General features: G+C 41.8%; 1 protein-coding gene across 1 annotated transcript in view; it reads left to right on the top strand.

Annotated features, from left to right (window-relative positions):
- Neo (ZP and PAN domain-containing protein neyo) overlaps window positions 1-19,593 on the top strand; it is a 390,616-nt gene that overhangs the window by 179,440 nt on the left and 191,583 nt on the right. The window contains exon 5 of the mRNA XM_076803529.1: window positions 15,578-15,606. The gene's annotated coding sequence lies outside the window, so the exon portion shown is untranslated. The remainder of the gene's footprint in view (window positions 1-15,577; window positions 15,607-19,593) is intronic.

Here is a 19,593-nt window from a genome sequence, read left to right as displayed (position 1 = left end):
CAAATCAAACCGCAATATCAACCCCTAAACCTAGATTATCACTTAGAAAGGTGTTACTGTGCATTTGATGGAACTGTCGTGGCATAATTCACTTTGAGTTGTTGAAACCTGGAGAAACAGTTACTGCTGAGTTGTATTGTCAGCAATTACAACGGCTGTATTCAGAACTATTGAAAAAGAGGGCATCTTTAGTCTACAGAAAAGGTGTAATACTGCAAATTGACAATGCCCGGCCCCATACAGCTCACTCAGGAAAAAATCAAAGAATTGCAATGGGAAGTTTTACCGCACCCCTCGTACTCACCGGATATTGCTCCCTCTGACTATCATCTTTTCAGATCTCTGGAGCATTATTTAAGAAATGAAACATTCACTTCTGTAAAAGATGTAAGGAGGCACCTTGAGTCATATTTTGCTTCACGAACCCTAGATTTTTATAGTATCTATATATATAATATCTGTCCTTGATAATGATGGAAATTATATAATAAATTAAGAAATAAAAACCTGAATTTACTACAAAGTTTGTTCTAGATTTCAAAATAATTGATTACTTATGGGTCACCATCAGTACAAAGACAAACTGGTCAAGAAACATCGCGAAATTTTATTTGAATCCAAATTGGCGCGCGTAGATTGTACGTAAAATTGTACATTGTACGTAAATATTAATAAAAAAGAAAAGTGAGAGTTTTGATAATTTCCGAGCTTCGCAGAGATTGTCGAATAATGAAAACTGTGGGGACCGTATCTGTATTCGGCAGAGCGTGCGTTATTTGTCCATTATATTTTGTTCACAAATCAAGATTAATGCCTTCCGCATACCGTACTTTTAATGCGAGCTGGCGAATTGTGATAAAAATTGTACCGGACATTCAGAGCGAACGTAATTATCAATTTAGAGATGAGAAACGATTTCCGGGCGCAGTATAAGAAATGCAATTAACGCGTAAGCCATTCAGAAACTAGAGTAACGACATCGCGCCGTCTTTAAAGCAAGACTAATTATTATCGGTCTTAAAAAAATTATTATGTTTCTCCTGCCAACTTGAATGTTCGGACAGCGAATGGATTCATGTAAATTTACCGAGGTTGGGCATCATGTTTAATGAGACCAGCGGTCGTCGTTAAATAGGGGAACCTATGTTTAGAAAAAGCCTACGCCCAAGAAAGTGATTTATTTTCCACATTACATTAAAAACTCACCAGCTGGTTTCAGGTTGAAACATTTTTTGTGGAGATTTTATCGAATAACCTCAGTGTTTGTAACAGTGGAAAAAGCTCTGGCGAAAAAGAACAAGTATCCTATTAAAACCTTCAACAATAGCTTCACAATTTTTCAAATGGGATTGAAAAATCTGTGGCAGAATAGACGATCTCCTCAACAGAACAAAAGGCATATTGTTATACTCTTCAATCCTGAGCAAATGTGTTCCACTGCCTCATTGAGGATTTTAAAAATTTTGCACATTTTTCAACTTATATATTTACACACATTTTCTCCTGACCTGGAAGAAATTAGGATAAGTTGGAAATTGAACAAGAAATTAAAAATTTCAAAGTTGAGTTTACTAAAAAAGAAAAAAAGTAACGTTTCCTTAACGTTAGTGTTAAAAATCGGACACGTCATATGCAACAACCTGGTACTATTGTGAAGCAACATTGTCGAAAAATGAAGAGAAGATCTTGCTCTTTGATTATCCTTCCCCTCGAATGATCAGGATCTATTCCTGCTCAGATTCGATCGGGAATCCCCGAAGATTGCAAAGCGGTATTCTCGGAGGTATAAAATTCTTAATACGTGGTAGAAGGAGCCCCGGTTGACTATTATCGTATTACGCCGTCATCTTTAACTTATCAATTATCCAGGAGGATCGATAGATTTCCTGACAGCGGCGTAAGGAAAGGAGGGATTTCATCAAAGAAACGAGCGGGTTCAAATCGAATCATGACATGACGGGATTAACACGCTTTCCACGTTTCGCCTCCTGCACGGTAATTCGTTTAATCGAGATCGCGTCTGGCTATAATCTCGTTTACGTCTATTCATCCATCATCTTACAGCTAACAGATCGTGATTTGCCCGGGTGGGAAACGATATTCGCAGCTGGTAACGCGAGAGACGGCAAATATGCGAATGAAGCTAAAGCCAAAGCAATTGATTGAGTTACATCACGCGTCATTGGCCTCGGATCCGCTGACCGAGTCGAGAGATGGCAAGAGAGAGAGAGAGAGAGAGAGAGAGAGAGAGAGAGATAGAGAGAGAGGGAGGTAAGAGTGATGCGTCATTTCGATCCGGGTAGAATGCCGCAGACACAGTGAATTCAGACGATTTTAGTACGGCAGGTTCGTCGTCCCTGAAAGCTTCTCGTTCTTAAGAGAGGGCGGAAAGCATCGATAAAATTGCAATAAACTCGCGTACCGTACCAGACAAATTCCTGACATTTCCGACAACAGAGAACGTCGTTTCGCGAGCTTGTCGGGACGCAAAAGCACGGTAATTATCTCCGTGTCCAAGTACAAAGTACATTTTAATTTATGCACCGCTTGATGGCCTTCGATACACTTCTTTATCGAGTCGCCAACCATAGAAAACAGCCAAACTGTTTCCGAACTCGTCGAATCATTTGTTTCTATCTATTTAAAGTTGCGTCGGCTTTAAAGATATTTACCACTGTTGCGTTCAATGTATGGAGAAGGATGCAACTATGCCGCGGATCCTTATGCAAAATACAGTAAAGTCTTGATCGAAGCCCAATCCTCGGGTCCCTGCTGTGACATAGATCGCGTAGGACTACTATTTTCTCGTGACCGCGCCGAACGTAGAAAATCACAGCGCGTGCGAATTGACTAATATCGTGTAGCTCCTTCAGCTTAGATCAAGACTTTACTGTACAAATTTTCTTCGTCAGAAAATGATTCGAATGATCTTTATAACTTGGAAATAATATTCTAGGGTACTTCGATTATTCCAATCTTTTTAATAGTTTAAATTGCACCAGCAGTTTTATGTTATAAATGCATAAGATTCGCAGTCAATAGACAATAGACGAATCACCTAGACGGTCTCCCGTTGCGAACGATTTTGTAGTTTTTGCTTCTTGTGTACGGGGTTTTTGTTGTATCTGGTGCAGCGTAGAAAGATATAATAATTCAGTGTACAGGTTAATGGAAAAATGCGGTGTTCGATGCTCGCTGCAGAGCACAAAGGCGATTACAGACGGAATTCACAAAGGGGACAATTCTTCGCATTCGCGGGATCGCTGAATGCTCTTTATCACACTTGATACTCGCGTTTAAACCGTTTTCGAAATAAACGAGACAATAACAAATTTCGTTTGATACCTCCCACTGCGTACGTCTCCTTTGTGCGGCGAAATCGAGGGGGATTCGTTTATACGTGACCACAGACGGATTAATTAACATTAACGTTTTCAACGACGATTCACTGTGAACGTAATACTATTAATACGGAAGCCGTATTGTAAGCTCAGTTCCTTAAATAAGTACAGCGATCGCTGGACAGACATTATTCATTGTACTGGGAAAAATTTTAAATAATATCTTCTACAACTCGATTTTTGCAAATTAAATACGTGCATTTGAATTGTACTGTATGGCCAATCCTCAGCTGGAATACTGGACCCTTCAACCCTTAGCTGGAATACTGGGGTCTCTCAGGACCCCAACAAAGTTATAGTCAAAGTATTGCACTATTTTTGCAAATATCAGGTTTCCTTAATTTTGTTTAAAATCCGTTGTTTGTCCATAAAATGACGGACTCGAAATTTTTTAATTTACAATTATTAAGGTTGCAAGAACGCAATAGATTCGTTTCTTTGAACAGATATTACAATAAAAATCGATGAAAATCTAAATAACTACAATTTTGTTATTTTTACCACGCAATGTAAAATAGTCGCTTTTAGTGCTCCGTAAACCTAGTGTTAAATTATATGCTTAACAGGTATCTGAGAAAATGTATACAGAATTTCAGAAAGATGCAAGTATGACACAGTGAATTCTCGATATATGTCAACAACACGGGTCTTGCTAGCGTCGTGTATCGTCCAGGAAACAGGTAGTGGGGGTAATTCCGCGACGTTTATCATCCAGGCGTTGGCGACATATATAGAAAAATCACTGTATTTCTTAACCCGAGCAAACGCCGCTGGAGGGATAAAATAGTTAGAACGTATACACGTCCAGGGACACAATAAATAAAAATGGCATTTCCAACGACAATCTCCGACAAGCTGCTAAACAAGAAGTAACAAGTAACTAAACACAGGGACCATCAATCACACTCGGAAACTCGACTCGGCGAAACTTCGCGATCGATTTGCTTTCGAACTGGAAATTCCCGAAAGAAAATCTAGCACGTACCGACTTCTTTTCCCACATACAAAGTGCGTCGATTCGGCCGCGGTGTTCTATCATCGGGCGCTTTGATATCTCGTATATAAATCAATCTATGGCTTTAAACGTCGGTTAGGTCGAGGTGGCAGCGGCGCGGCGCGGCGCGTCGGAGCGGGGCCTCGATAAAGGGAAAAATCGATCTCGATCGATCGAGCAAATCGTCTAACGGGTCCGTTTCCGCTATCAACCCGAAAAGATTGATTCATCGAGGACGTCGGCGCGCTGGAAGTGGCTGCGCTCGCTATTCTTCCCCGGGTAAAAGCATTCGTTGCTGTCCATTAACATTCCTCCGCGCCGTGCACGTTTGAAAAACACGTTCCTTCGGGGGTGTGAAGTGCAACCGGGTCGGCGCAACGCGATTTCCATCGACGACACGGCAGAATGCACGTCGATCGGATCGGACGATAACGCACAAGGAATTCCACGCGCCCGTTTACACGCGGTTCGCAAGAACTTTCTACTGGCCTGATCAACTTTTTATTCTAATTTATCTGAACCGTTTCAGTGGCACGGGTCTTTGCAAGAATCTGATCGAAAATTGCCGAGCGACTCTTTCGTCTCGCACCGAGAATGCTAAACAGTGCGATACCGCTACTCTACTCGATCACTTAACGCTCTAAGCTGCAAAGTTTGTGACACACTTCAGTTTAGTATAACTTCTATAAACCAGAAAGACACACTTTGACTCCTCGCAATTATTACTGGACTGCGAATTTTATGCATTTATGGCAAAAATGTGTAGGAGACATTTGAAGCAATAGGAAAATTAGAAGAATCAGGTGACATCCATATGTGATTTTTAACTCCACAAAATTGTTGAAGAGAGAAGGAAATTCCTGTGCAGCTCCCACGGCTTGCAATTGACGGGGACAATTTTTATTTCGCATAAAGGTCCGCAGTCTAATTATTCTGGAGAGTAGAGTGGCGTGTTGTAGCATGCTGGCGTTCTCCAATATTTCTTGCACGGTGTAGCCGGGTTTTTCATCGACCGCCGCGGTGCAGGTTCGAAAAACACGTTTCTTCGGGGGTGTGAAGTGCAACCGGGTCGGTGCAACGCGATTTCTATCGACGACACGGCAGAATGCACGTCGATCGGATCGGCCGATAACGCATACGGAATTCCGCGCGGCCGTTTACACGCGGTTCAGCGGAACTTTTATCTAGCTGGAACGTGCGGAGAAAACGAACCCCGGTACAGGGTTGCCGGCCCGGAGTGTTGCCCGGCACGGCGACATTTCCCTCAGCGAACTTTACACCGAACTTTCCACGAAATTATTTCTCTGATAAAAGTTCGCGAAGGCGTCACTGGACCCGATATATATATAACCGGATATTACACCCCTAAAAAGCCACCCCGGCCGGCTGTAAATACTGCTGAGGATGATGAAAACGCGTTCGGGAACTTAGGCTGACCCGAAACCGCTTAACTACCCGCTGCACCGCGAAACAGTATCGATTGCTGCCTCGAAACTGCCTCCGCTAGAGCCGAAAAATGAATTTTACATTTTACCAGGAAATACAGCAATTTTTCAGGCTACTTTTTATCATTTTTTGTGGCATTTGTTCTTTTCGAATGGTTCAGAAGCAGATCATTTTAGAGTAGGATTTTGTGCGTTTGTGATATAGTGAAAATACTAGATCGTAGACATCTTCCAGAGCGTCGTGATATTATTTTTATTTTATTATGATTATTGAAGGAGCAAGTGAGTTTTCATATAGCTCCTGTTTCTTACAATTTTATCGTAATTTTTATCTGAATTATATGATTGCATCCTTGTAAACGAATTTCAATCAATCAGAATTGATACGTAAAACGATACAATTAAACCAATAGACATCGAAAAAATTGATTTTGACTTTTTTAAACGACAATGCAATCTATAAAAAATTCTTGAAAACGTTAAGGACAATGCTTTCAACAATATCTCGTTACTAAATTTCTATAAAACTCCTATCTCTAGAACTTCAAACGTGTTCGCATAATCAGAACAATCGCAAAAAAATATACATTAATAATCACGATGCGATATAACTAACATGATAATATAAACGTGGTACTCTGAAAACTTTAATATAAAATCGGCAATCTTATACCTCCGGATTTTTTAAGAAATCGGTTTCGCAACCAAAAATTCTGAAATAATTCCCTATCATGTGTGCTATTACGTAGAGTGTTCATGAATTTTTTCGTAATTTTTTGTTCAGCCGAACAGAATAAATAAAGCATAATTCATTAAACCGTGCTCACCCTATAACTACCCTTGTGGTAGAGGTAGCGACTTGAAACTTGTCACAGGGGGGTTTCTTTGGGAGCGCTATCGAATGGTATAACAAAAAATCAAATTGTTTTGGGGGCACTTTTGATAGTCTGAAAGTTTGAAAAATTGTGACTCCCCTGCGATGGTGAACGATTCCACTAACCCTGAATTTATTAAAGGCTATTTCCACTGCTGTCTCGTTACTTCGCGTGATTATGATCGGCTTCGTGAACGATAATGCGTCGCTGATTCATCATCGGCGTTCACGCACGCGAACAATTTACTTGGTGGAGCAGTGTCTGTTCCTCGACGAATGCCGTCGCGGGTAAGATGGAAAATGCATTCAGCCGAAGACGCACGGAAGGAAACAAGACTGCGAGTAGAAGGCGGAGTGCCTAATGGTCTTCGGTCGGAAGGAAAACGGCTGGGAAAGTAAGTTCTTGCGACTTCCGGTAACTTGTTCGGGGCGGTGGCAGCCTCTTGGAGGGTCGCGACGGGGGCTCGTCGTTTAAACGGGATTAGAATTTCGAATGGGAGAGAGTCAAATAAATAAGGGCGTTATTATGCGGTCGCGTGGCAGAGTGTTTCATCGTGGCCCGAGATATCAGGAACTTTACCGACCGGCTTCCAAATGAGCCGGGTTAAATATTCTTGCCGGCCGTTTTCCGGTCGGCCAGCGGCGAGCAGCCGTGCCCAGAAATTGCGTTAAATATCTCGAGCAATTCCGGCAAGTGCTTTTATCCGCTAACGAGTAAGTTGTAACGTCCGGGAATTTAATAATCTCCGGCATTCGTTAGTTGTTCGATTTAAAATATCCCGGGCCCCTCTCGTTAGCTTTTTCGCTACTAGCTTTCTCCCCCCCCCCCTCTCTCTCTCTCTCTGGTTCGTCTGCGTATTCCGTCTCTCTCCTTTTTTACTCTGCTTAAAAGGGATGCGCGAATTGAAAAAAAGCGCCGGTCGAACAGTACAGGCACGATATAAAAAGCCCGCATGCGTCTGGGTATATCTGTGGCCCAATTGGTATCGCTGACGTTACCGTGAGAGGGGACGGGGGAGAGGGGAAGGAGGGACGAGTGTGAGTGACTCGTTGCCAGTCGCAGCTCATTAGAGATAGGGGTAATTTCCTGATTCCAGCCAAGCAGAGCGCGTGTACCGCTCCAGGTGCTTACAGTGTTTCGTTATCAGTATTCTGACAACAACGGCCATTCGGCTAAATTGAAGGTCCGTATGCCGCGCTAGGACTAGACTCCATACAGTCCGGTATGTAAAACACGATCGTGCGACTGCTCTCTCATCTTTTGGATTTACCCTATGTGCCCGGCAGACACATGCCCCGACAGCCACCGATGAATTCGCTGCTCGGCACCGGAGCAGATCAATATACCGTTAATAGTTATCGCCGCGATAGAATTATTTTTCTCCCGTGAACAAGCTTGATTCGATCGCCTAAACGCTAGATTCACGGAGCCTGTCAAAACGAACGGTTCAGAATCTTTTAATCTACGGTTATTGAGATTCTAATGATTGCAATGCGGATTTTATGCGGTCATGGCGAACGTGAATCTATCGGATACAAATTTGTATTAAAAATATTATTATATGCTTCCAAGGTGTGTTAAATCGCTCCCAATTAAAACATCGACGCAACGATCTGAGGTGTCCTAGTGTTGATCTTGAACCTCAAGGTCAAACAAAATGGTTAAGGTCACCTTGACACGGAAATTACATACACGACGAGTTTTTTTAATACAACATAATTCATTTCGAATATTTCTTGACACAACCTATAAAATCGAGTTAATTTTAACCTGCACAATTTGGTTTTTATGAATTAACATCATAACGTAAATTAAAATTAACTGCCAATCAACTGGCCTTTTCATAAGTTTGCTATATTCGAAATTTGCTGGTACCACGCTTGAACGTTTAGTAATTTATTGAAGACATCTAATAATGTGGAAATTGTTTAGAATTATACAGCAATTTTTAGTGCTGTCTCAGAGGGGACAGTCGAGTGTAAAAATTTATTAACCCTTTGCACTCGGTGCTATTTACATTCTGAAACTAAATTTTTCTTCCGTCTTGGAATATTTTCATTTTATTCGTACGAAACTGATCCGATTTCCACATATAATATTTAAATGTTTAGTAATCTATTAAATACAAATTTTGTAATGTAACAAATATTTTGTAATATTTTTCGTAATTTCTTTGAAATAATGCCACAACAATTTCTGGTGGTGCTTCAGAGTCACCACTCGAGTGCAAAGGGTTAAAAAGTCCACCAATTTGAAAGAACCTTTGGACAACCAGAAATAGACGAAGTGTGAACCGTTTGTCTCGGTTGGAGCGTTATAAAGCGATTTCCGCGGCAGATTTTCGCGGAACGTTGCTAAACAAGAAGTTCCACGATGCTTTAGTGGTGTCTGTTTGCAGTCTAGTGTAAAGGGTTCAGCTGACTTGTTAGTTTACGAATTAACTTGCCATCGCTATTGAAAAATGTATTAAGAGGACATTGTACCCCCTCCCACGTAAATTTCTCAATATTCAATGTTCTCTTTCTCAGGGACTATAAGCGACATTAACGAGGGAGTTTAAAAAAAATCATATTTATGAAAACTTTAGAAATTTTGGACCTAGGAAAATTAAAAGAATCCCACTTACAGTTAAATAATGTCTTAAGAAAGCAATATTTCGGAAAACCATCTCGTCAAAGTGTGCAAGGAGACAAAAACAATTTTTGAAGATATCGTTTATAGTTCCTGAAAGAAGGAACGTATTGGGACATTTACGAAGAGTTCTGTAATTTTACAGAGCCCTTAGATAACCAGAGGTAGATAAAGCGCGAGGCGTTTGTCTCGGTTGGAGCGTTATTTGAACTGATTTTCGCGGCGGATCTTCGCGGAACGTCGCCGAACAAAAAGTTCCCAGATGCACCGGACCATCGCCGGGAAAAAGTCCCATCACTTACGAGATGACCGAGCAATAGGTGGGCTTTTTGTCAGGTGCAGGGGAGGGAATATAAATGACTGTCGAAAATTCGTGACAAACGCGCGGGGTCGGTTTCGCCCGGTTCGAAACTTTGCTAGCAAAACTGTATTCGGCCGGGCGCGCGCGCGGCCTATGTGTACGTGCGGCGGATTTCGCGTGAAGTTTGCGCAATTGTGGAAACGGGCTGACGTAATTTACGCGGATACAAGCTCGCCGGTTATACGATACTGTACAAGTACGCGAGCCCCGAGTAGGTATACGGTACATTTTATCCATTAATTTTCGTCCAAGCTGCTTCCTCGTTGCGTCAGGAGCAGCGATGTTAGCCGTGAACCGGCCGAAAAAAAAGTTGCTCGATTAAACTGGATATCCCACAGAAACTCAACCGCGGACCCGGATTAACAGCTTTGTTATTATCACGCGGACCGCTCATTGGCTCCGGCCTTCTCTCTCTCTCTCTTTTTTCCCCACTCCCCTATCCCCCTCCCTGTCCCACTGTCGCTCTTCTCCTTCTCCTTCTCCTTCTGTTAACAGATTACGTAGGAACTTTTTGATTTGCGCTCCAGCCGCGAACCCATTTATCCGATAATATGCATTGCGGGATATTAACGCGTGAATTACGAGGCCGCGTCCGTTTAATAGCACTCGCTTACGGTAGCCAGTTCTGAACCGCGAAAGGTATGACGTTAAATCACCCCGATTCCCCATCGCCGATACATTGTTCCTTCGAGAGCTTTGATTCTTCTTCTTCTTTTTTTTTTTTTTCACCTTTTTCCACACCGGCGAATTCCTCGCGTTCCAACGTGTTATCGAATATTCCGAAGTGTCGAAGCTTTCATCGGCATTTTCGAATACATTTCCAAACAAAACAAGAGGGCGAAGCATTCCCCCCCCCCCCCCCCCCCGGAACGAGACGAACACGACAACTACGGGCTGCGAATTTCTTCCGGAGAATTTTTCAGGAACAAAAGATTTAGCGAATTTTTACCGCACGTCCGTTTGCGAAAGCCTTTTACCATTTTCCACACCGCTGTTAAGGTTTTCCTTTGACGGCATTTAGATGAATGAGTCTATCTGTCGAGTATGTGAAAAGAGGATGATAGACGTCTGTCAAAATTTCGGAGAGAAAAAGTTGTTATAGATTGAATATTTGCACTTTCAAATTCGTTTAAAAAAGAATCCATTGATTTATTCAGAAAATATTCCTACAGAACGTTTCTTTCTGACAAGGTACTGTTATGGTAGAGAATCACATACTCACTCATGATCACTCACGGTTCTATAGTTTAATACGGCTTAACTTCACCTTGGCGACCCAGAAATTTTTAATTTTTCGCTATATAATCCTGTACATCTTGTCGAGAAAATGGCAAAAATCGAAGTTTTAAGGCGAGGAATTCACTGGTTGAAAAGTTATGCGTGTTTAAAGTTCAGGGATTACACTTTGTTCTGGGACAAGCTGTCATCGAACAGTAATTGAAATATGGACTTCCGTTTAGACAGAAACTTGCACTTACTTCCATTGTGAACGGAAATTCCATAGGCAAGCAAGTGTTAACACACATAACTTTTGAACCAATGAATTCCTCGCCTTATAATTTCGATTTTTGGCATTCTCTCGTCAAAATGTTCAGGATTACATGATAAGAAGTTCAAAATTTCTGGGTTGCCAAGGTGAAGTTTAACCTTTAATCCTGATTGGTTGATGATATTTACATAAATTCGAGTGTTTGTTTATTATTAGAGACTTAGTGAGTAATAAAATAGAAAATAATAATCGTCCAATAAAATCTCGACTGTAACTTCCTTAGAATCCCTATCTCATTCACGTTTTCAATCTTGCTCACATGTACAGAGATATAAAATTGTGTAAACACAGTCTAATCATTAATCCGATCTTTTTGCACCCAATTCCGCACAAGGAAGCCTTCTAAAAATTTTACTTAAAAGGACTGTGTAGAAAAAGTCGAAACTGGAACAGATTTGAATAATGTGTCATCAACTGCTTTGGCTAGTATTATAATTGCGGGCACTTAGGAGGCGACAAGCGATAGATAAAGGCAACTGTCAAGCGAGCCACAGACGTAATATAGATGAACCAGTTTAGATAAACAGTCGCCGCTATCAGATATGTCGCTCCGCCTGTTCTCGTGAAAGAAGTATAGCTCTCCGGTATCTTAATCTCACGGTCGGTTTGTCAACATTTTGATCTTGGTCGTCGTTCAAAGCCCGATGACAAATAGAGCATGACGGCGGGAATTGGGATTCAACTTCATAACCACCTGGTATATACTAAACGCCCGGTGGTCGGCCAGATCAGATATTATTTGCATGCGACGATCTCCGTATGCCAATCTGGAGCTAGACTACTGTCACCATGCTCTCTTCTATTTTTGCCGCCACGATTCGCAGTTGCCTACATTTCTGCTGGCCGCTTTTGCCATGTCGCAGACGCATCGATGCGATAAACATTATAGTAAATGTGTTTAACGCGTGTACTAATCTGTCCTTTTACGAGCTAAATATGCTAAATGCGGACGGGGCTGTCTGTCGTTCTTACGAGGCGTTTGAGTTTGAGCGAATTATTCACGTAATTGGTCCATTAAAAAGTTGTTTAACAAACTCTCTGCCATTTATTATATCTGTTGAAGAAGAGGAACAAATTTTTTATGGAAATTGATCAGTCGTTCTCGTTGTGTGTGGTCAAGTTGATCTATACAATTTACTATAGCGAAGCAGCTGATCTCTTAAATATGTTTCTTGCTTTTGTTAGCACTAAAAAATGTGCAGAAACATTTTTTTCCTGTTTAGCAGAACATTTTCCTCATAATTCAGTTTTGTTGAGTGTTTTAAGCATTGTGAGTGGTGTTGCAAGACTCCACATTAATCATTTAATTATGGAAGAGAAGAGTTTGTGGTTTACAACAAAAGAAGTTAAATAATTTACGAATTAATTTAAATAATGGTGGTTTACAATAAAAGAATTTAAGTAATTTTAATCTTAATTAGGTTAAGATTTTAATTAAAGAATTCGATTCTTTTACGAGATATAGAACAATAAATTAACTAATTTATTTCTGTATAAATTTCATGGTGATTTGTAACGTTGGTAGGCGTGTTTTGCAACGTCTTTGTGCAAATGCGAGCAAGTATACGATTTCTGGCTGTGCCTGGCATATTTCTCTGAAAGTGGCCTTCAGCGGTCAATTGACTTTGCCCCAGCTATAATTAATATTGTGTTTCCGGTATTCGAGCACCGGTCTACATACCGCAAAGTACCGGTTGACACTCGGGAAAACCGGTCGATTCGAGGTTTTGTTGTTATGGCCGTGTCTTTTCGAACTGGTTGGCGATACAAGCTTATCCCTAAATTAGTCTCGCGAGATATCGTGGGAGTAGAGTCGTTTTCCTAAGTCACCTTGCAATTACAAATTACTGTTTATGCAAATGAAACAAAAATAAACGGTACCTCGGGAAAACATTCATCTTCCCGTTTGCGATTAGGAATGCAGTCGCTTGAGAACGTATCCGGATGTTTATATGTCTGTCTGAAAAATCCTAGACTGTTCACCTACTTTTCATATACGGTTTAAATTAACCATTTATATTTCATTTATAACGTTACAATTTAAAGAGGAGCCTACAAATCTTCTTAGACAATAACAGAAAAAAGCCAAACAAATTTAAAAAGAATATAGAAAAGGCTGTTGCACAGGCAGTTCTTCAGATTTTCTAGTGAAACAATTATTATAAATTCAAAGTACAGTAAAGTCTTGATCTAAGCCGCACGGACCTACACGATTTTAGTCAGTTCGCCTATCCCCTTCATTGGGGGGCTTAAGCGGGACGCGGTCACAAGAGGTTAGTAGCCCTACACGATCTATGTCACAGCACGGACCCGAGGATTGGGCTTAGATCAAGACTTTACTGTACTCGTTCAAAAAACAAGTCTAACAATCTTTCCAGAAAAAAATTATAAATGTTACGGTTCTTTCGTGCATCTTGCAATACAGACAGAATGAAATCGTTTTCCAGTATCTTGAAAAATGCTGTTCTGTTCGAACAATGCACGCGCTTTCAAACAAGGTACTCGTTCGAAGAAGGAACTTATGAATTTTTCTGCGAGAAATACCTAAAAATCCCATTACTCGCAGACAGTTAACAAGGCACGTTAACGAAGTGCGAGAAAGGATAATCCTGTTCCCTGTTCTATTGCCGTTCCGCAAGCACGGATTGCAACCGAAATACGTGAACACGTGGCGTGTTCACCGGCGAAATTCTCGGTGGCCAGGAGTTTTACGGAAAACTTTACGACGCCGCGGCATGATAGCAACAGAATGAGAATTTTCTCCGGTGCGATACTCCCTGGCTGTGTATCACCGATGCAGCCAAGGTTAACGATCCGGGATCGATATCTGTTTTCACCGGCGGACTTTACGACGCCGCGTCTGCTCGGATAGTCGCTCACGGGAAATTCGTTGGATCGAGAAGAATTTTTGCCTGGGCCATGTTTAATGCCAGTCTGCCCCCGTAAATCTTTCTTTGCCACTTTCCAGTATACGGAGACCAGTTTTGCATGCGCGCGCGCGCACGCTAGTCCGGTAACGATGTTGTCCATGCGAACACAATCATTAATGCAAGAAGAACGCATCAAATAGATTACACGTAACTTGCCCGCGGCGTAAATCAACGCGACGCTCCCGCCACGCTAGCCTAGCTCCCTGAAAATGACAATGAATCGCGATCACGGTGTAAATCAGTGTTCTGATTTATAGGCCGTACGATGCCCGCGCGCATTCTAAACGGAGACTGTGAAAGAAAATTAGATTTCACGGTGCAATTTCAATAGACGGGAGAAACAGCATCCGGGTTTAATGCTCGAATCCCATGGAAAGTGAATTACACGGATGATCGCCGATATTCTTCGACATTGGAAATTAGCATGTGCTAGGCTGCATTTTGCGCAATTTTGCAGCCCACGTGCAGAGGGGACATTACTGGAAACAATTTAAGGGTCACTAGATTATTAAAAAGCTATTGTTCCTCGAGCTCCTACGCGTGAAAAAATTATACAAAATTGTGCTTGCACTCGTTTTGAAGCGCGAAGTCTCCACTTTCATGATCTTGTACTCAATTTTTTGGAAACTACTTTTATCATTACGGAACAGTGAGAAAAACTGAGGCACTGTGTCTTGATTCGAGCGTATACAATTTTTGGCGAGAAAATATGAAACCTCGAAAAAAAAAAATCGCAGATCAATTTTTGAGAAGTCATTGTAAAGGGAAGACATCTTTTTATAGGATAGCGTTAATGTCAATACGGAAAAAAAATGTTTGAACTCCGCAGGGTCGTTTGAATTTATATTTCTTAAGACCCGGAAAGCTTCTTGCAGGATGAGGTAAAGCAATTACAGATTTCTTTACTCTGTTTTATAAAACATTAAGATCTTTGAAAAAGCTGGAATGAAAGTTCAAAGGACCGAAAATGGAGACGTCACCCTTTAAAATGAGAACCGGCAGAATGTTGTAAGATTTATGTGTGCGAAGTTACAGGAGTTCAAAGGTCGACAAGATGTAAGATGATAATTTTACGATTCTTTAATTTTGCGAACTAGGGCAGAAGTTTTGAAGAACTAAGACAGCATTTTAAAGAAGGAAGAAGATTCGTATTAATATTATACAACAATATTGTACAATATTATACATTGTGAGCAATTTGTTCATATATTAAACGGGTAGTACAACAAAGTTTCAATTTAAACAAGAATAATGAAATTAATCGTGGAAGAAATTATAAAACATTGAAGAAAATGTATAGCCATAATTAAATAAAACTATTACGTATATTTAATACTAATAGTAGACTAAGACGTTATAGTAATTGTGGACTCTTCTTTGCTTTGTTCCAGATCGACCAGTCAACCAGGCAGACTTATAAGTGAGTGTTCTACTAAAAGTATTAACTTTACGAAAACAGTTGAAACTGAAACTGTACAATTGCGATCTTTTGATGTGAACAAAGTACAGTAGAACCTCGCTCTTTGCAACCTCGTTTATTGCAGGGCATTCCAGTTCGTTGCATACTAACTACTTCCACCACGAGCTGTTACAAATTCTGGAACTCGTGTTGGAGATTCCGGTGGCTACATAACATTTCATAGTGGGGGAATACGGAGTATAAAATTTGAAAAACAGATCGCATAATTGGTCACCCGCTTCGTTGCATAGCTTCGGTTTTTGCACGCGTTTCCGGTCCCGTTTCGTGCAACGATCGAGGTCCTACCGTACTATTTCGATCACAAAGGCTGGCACAAAGCAGTTCCATACTTGGTGTCTCGAAAACGTCGCCTTTCAAAATATTAGCTTTTCGATCAATGCAAACCACGCAAATTCAGGCTAGTTTTTTTAAGACAGCAAATAAAGAAATGGCTATGCAAAAGGAAGCTTAGGAATAATACTTTGATGATCACGATGTTTGTATATGAAATTGATTAAAGTGAAGAAACGTTTGGAGACAACCTACGAAAGTACTCTCCAATTTCCATTCGGGTGAAGAATGTTTCGAGCACTGCCACATTTCTTGGAGCGGCCGGTACAAGACCTAAAACCCGGGTTTTCGTCGTTGGCCGTCTCTTTTCGCCGTCGCGTTTAAATTACAACGTCCGGGGAAAGAAATCCTCGACACCATTGAATCATCCGAAAGGTTCACGGTGGCGAGGCAGCGCGCGCGGTCGCTTGTAAATCTTCGAAATTAATTTTCCCTCGAAACCCGGTAACCGGCGGCGCGCGGGAATCGATTCCCATGGTGTCGTCGTCGTCGTCGTCGTCGCCGCGTTCGTTCGAGCGCTGCATTATGGAACGTCCTGTATAATTCACGGGGTATAAAGTCGCGGACAATAAAGTTTCACGTTACGCTTTATTTCACAGGGACGCATCGAATTTGCGATCCAATAAAATCTCACGGCATTGTTGATCGCCGGATCTCCCGCTCCCGGTGAAATAATAAAGCGAACGGGATTTGAACGAAGAGGTGAATGTTTCATCGGCGTCGCGGACGCCGCGCGCCGGGGCGCCTGCGCTGCGCTGCGCTGCGAATGACATTCGAAAGTTTAGCGAGCCGAAATATCAACGTTTAGCTGTGGCCTGTTTAGTTAATTCATTGGGTTTCGTGGTTTTTATTTGCCGCAACGGATCCCCCGGCCCGGCCGACCGGAATAAATGATTATGGCGATTAAATATTCATGCGCCGGAACCGGAGAAATTTATTCAACGGACGCCCGCGAATCTTTGTCGCGGCAGGCTGATTTACTGGGCGCATTGCACGCATAGAATCCCGTATTTTCATAATCTGACACGCCGACGCGGCACGTCTAATCGTGATCACATAATTTCTAGGCCGCGGTTTACTCTAGACTCCCGGAAAAACCCTCGCGACCTAACCGTTCGCTGGACCCGCTTTTATCATTCCGGTTCACTTCTCATTTTTATTATTCCCTTTGTTAGACTAATTATTAGCGGTTGTTGTACTGGCTACCATCGTATTATGGGAATGAGAATTTTTGATCAGATGAGATTTTATATTTTTAGATGATTGATGCTGTAGATTCAATAAATAAAAATATTGTCTGGTGGTCCCAGAAGTTCTTTTCGTGATGTACGCGAAAATTAACTTTCACCTTGAATCTCAAGGTCAAAAGGTCCTTCGCAAGGATAAAAAGTGCAAAAGGAACCATCGGTCAAAACTCAATCGTTCTCTTAAGAAATTATGATAAAGTTTTTTTAATATCGAACTGATTTTATTTATATTTTCATTTCTCGGTCTGTGTACATGTATAGCGTTCTATTGACGAGGCCATAGGAAATGATTTCTTTGCGCGTGAAATGTGTCGAAAATTCCCATTAAATCTAACACGTAAATAGGTCACTTTAAGGTGTTCGTTATGCATCATCATTTATTGTACGAATAAGTAAAGATTGAATCCAGCATTGTAGCGAAATAACTGTTCTATCGTTTGAACACTTAAACACGTTTCCCCGTTCAGTTCTGATAATCGAGGTTCTACCGTACTTTCGAGGCCCATTAATAAACGACACAATGAACGATAATGAACAGCGCCGGCCACGCAGGTGGTCTCAAAATAAGATCGTTATTATGGTACATCGTTGAAGCGGTCGTCTCGCTCAATTTGTCGTGGGCATCGACTTCCCTCTTTCGCGAGTGGACTTTGCGCGAGCGAATGTATGGTCTGACGGAAAACTATGTAACAGGAAGATCGATCGGGGCGTAGATTAATTACCGGCGATTACACAAAAGGCTGAAACGCTGCGCATACCGGCACGGTAATTGAATCAATAGTGACTGTTGAAATCCGAGTTGCCGCCGCAACATCTGAAGAAGAGAAGGAGCCCCGGCGCGGCACAGTCGAACACAGCGCGAATACAAATCGAGGCTTTCCGCGGACGACGTTTTGCGCAGTGGATATAATCCATCCGTGAATGGCATACCACAAAGCCGTCCATTTCTCCGGCGGGTTAAATTTCTGCGACTCAGCCGCGCGACATTGACGAATGCGCCGACCAAAGAAATCATGGCTCGCGTGGCAGCTGGATGGCAGCGGGGGGCTATCGTTTGCATGAAAAACCGCGGCGATTCCCTTCCTAAAACCCTAAATCCTGGTGTACGGCCGTTCGCCCAGTGTCGAACCCCGGCTCGGTCCTTGAGCATGTGCTCGACCAAAAGTTTTAGGACCAATGGCCGGGCACCGAGATTCCTAGGTTCCCTCGTAAGAATCGGCCACCGGGAAATTGGAACCTTTCACGCGAACCGCTTATTGATCTTCGATTCTTCGACTTTTTTTTTTAAACCCCTTGCCTTTGAACGACGTCTCACAGACGTCACCGCAGTTCCGACGCGAAACGTCGTTATGTTTGACTGACCGTCGTAAGCTAACGTACAGGTTCCACTGGTGACGCCTCCAGGAAGATTTATATTTTAGAAAGAACATTTAATGATATGCACCGACACTGGATCGATAAAACTGAAATCAAAAAGGTGATTGTAAAATAACCAAGTCTCTTGAAACTTGGAGTTAAAAGACTCTTGATGATGCAAAAGCCTGTGGGTTATACTTTTGAATGAAAAAAGCAGCTATAGAGGCGTCGACGTAGGAGATATATTTTATCCACACATTTGAGCGGTTCCCGAGTTTTGAAGCGTCCTGTATGTACATGAACACAGTGGTCTGTACAAAAATTAACAGGGTGTCAACCCAGGAGTCGGGAATTTGTCAATGAAGGAGAAAGTAATTTTTTTCTACAGGCTCGAGCGGGCCCAAGTTTTTGGAACGCCCTGTACATAAAGGAACACAGTGGTCCATACAAAAAATCGACATGGCGTCAGCCCAGGAGTCGGGAATTTGTCAATACGAGAAAAAATAATTTTATCTTCAGATTTGAGCGGTCCCAAGTTTTTGGAACGCCCTGTAGACGATGGGATAAACTAGTTGGCGGGAGAATCGTCAGGGTGCCCACACAGGACTAGAAATTTGACTGAACGATAGAATAGACTGTCTGTTACACGTCCCAATCATTGCCAACGTGGGAGAAAATAATCTTTATCTTCAGTTTTGAGCGGTCCTAAGTTTTTGGAGCGCCCTGTACATAAAGAAACACAGTGGTCTATATAAAAATCGTCAGCCCAGGAGTCGTGAATTTGTCAACGTGGGAGAAAATAATTTTTATTCACACATTTGATAGGTCCCTGAGTTTTAAAGCGCCCTGTATATGAAGGAACACAGTGGTCTATATAAAAAATCGACAAGGGTGTCAGACGAGGAGTCAACAATCTGCCAATGTGGGAGAAAAGAATTTTTGTCCACACATTTGAGCGGTCTCACGATTTTGGAGCGCCTTGTACATAAAGAAA

The sequence above is a fragment of the Halictus rubicundus genome, chromosome 18 (assembly GCF_050948215.1).
Source record: "Halictus rubicundus isolate RS-2024b chromosome 18, iyHalRubi1_principal, whole genome shotgun sequence".
NCBI lineage: Eukaryota > Metazoa > Arthropoda > Insecta > Hymenoptera > Halictidae > Halictus > Halictus rubicundus.
The sequence above is the reverse complement of the archived record's forward strand: the minus strand, read 5'-3'. Positions and strand labels throughout refer to the sequence as shown.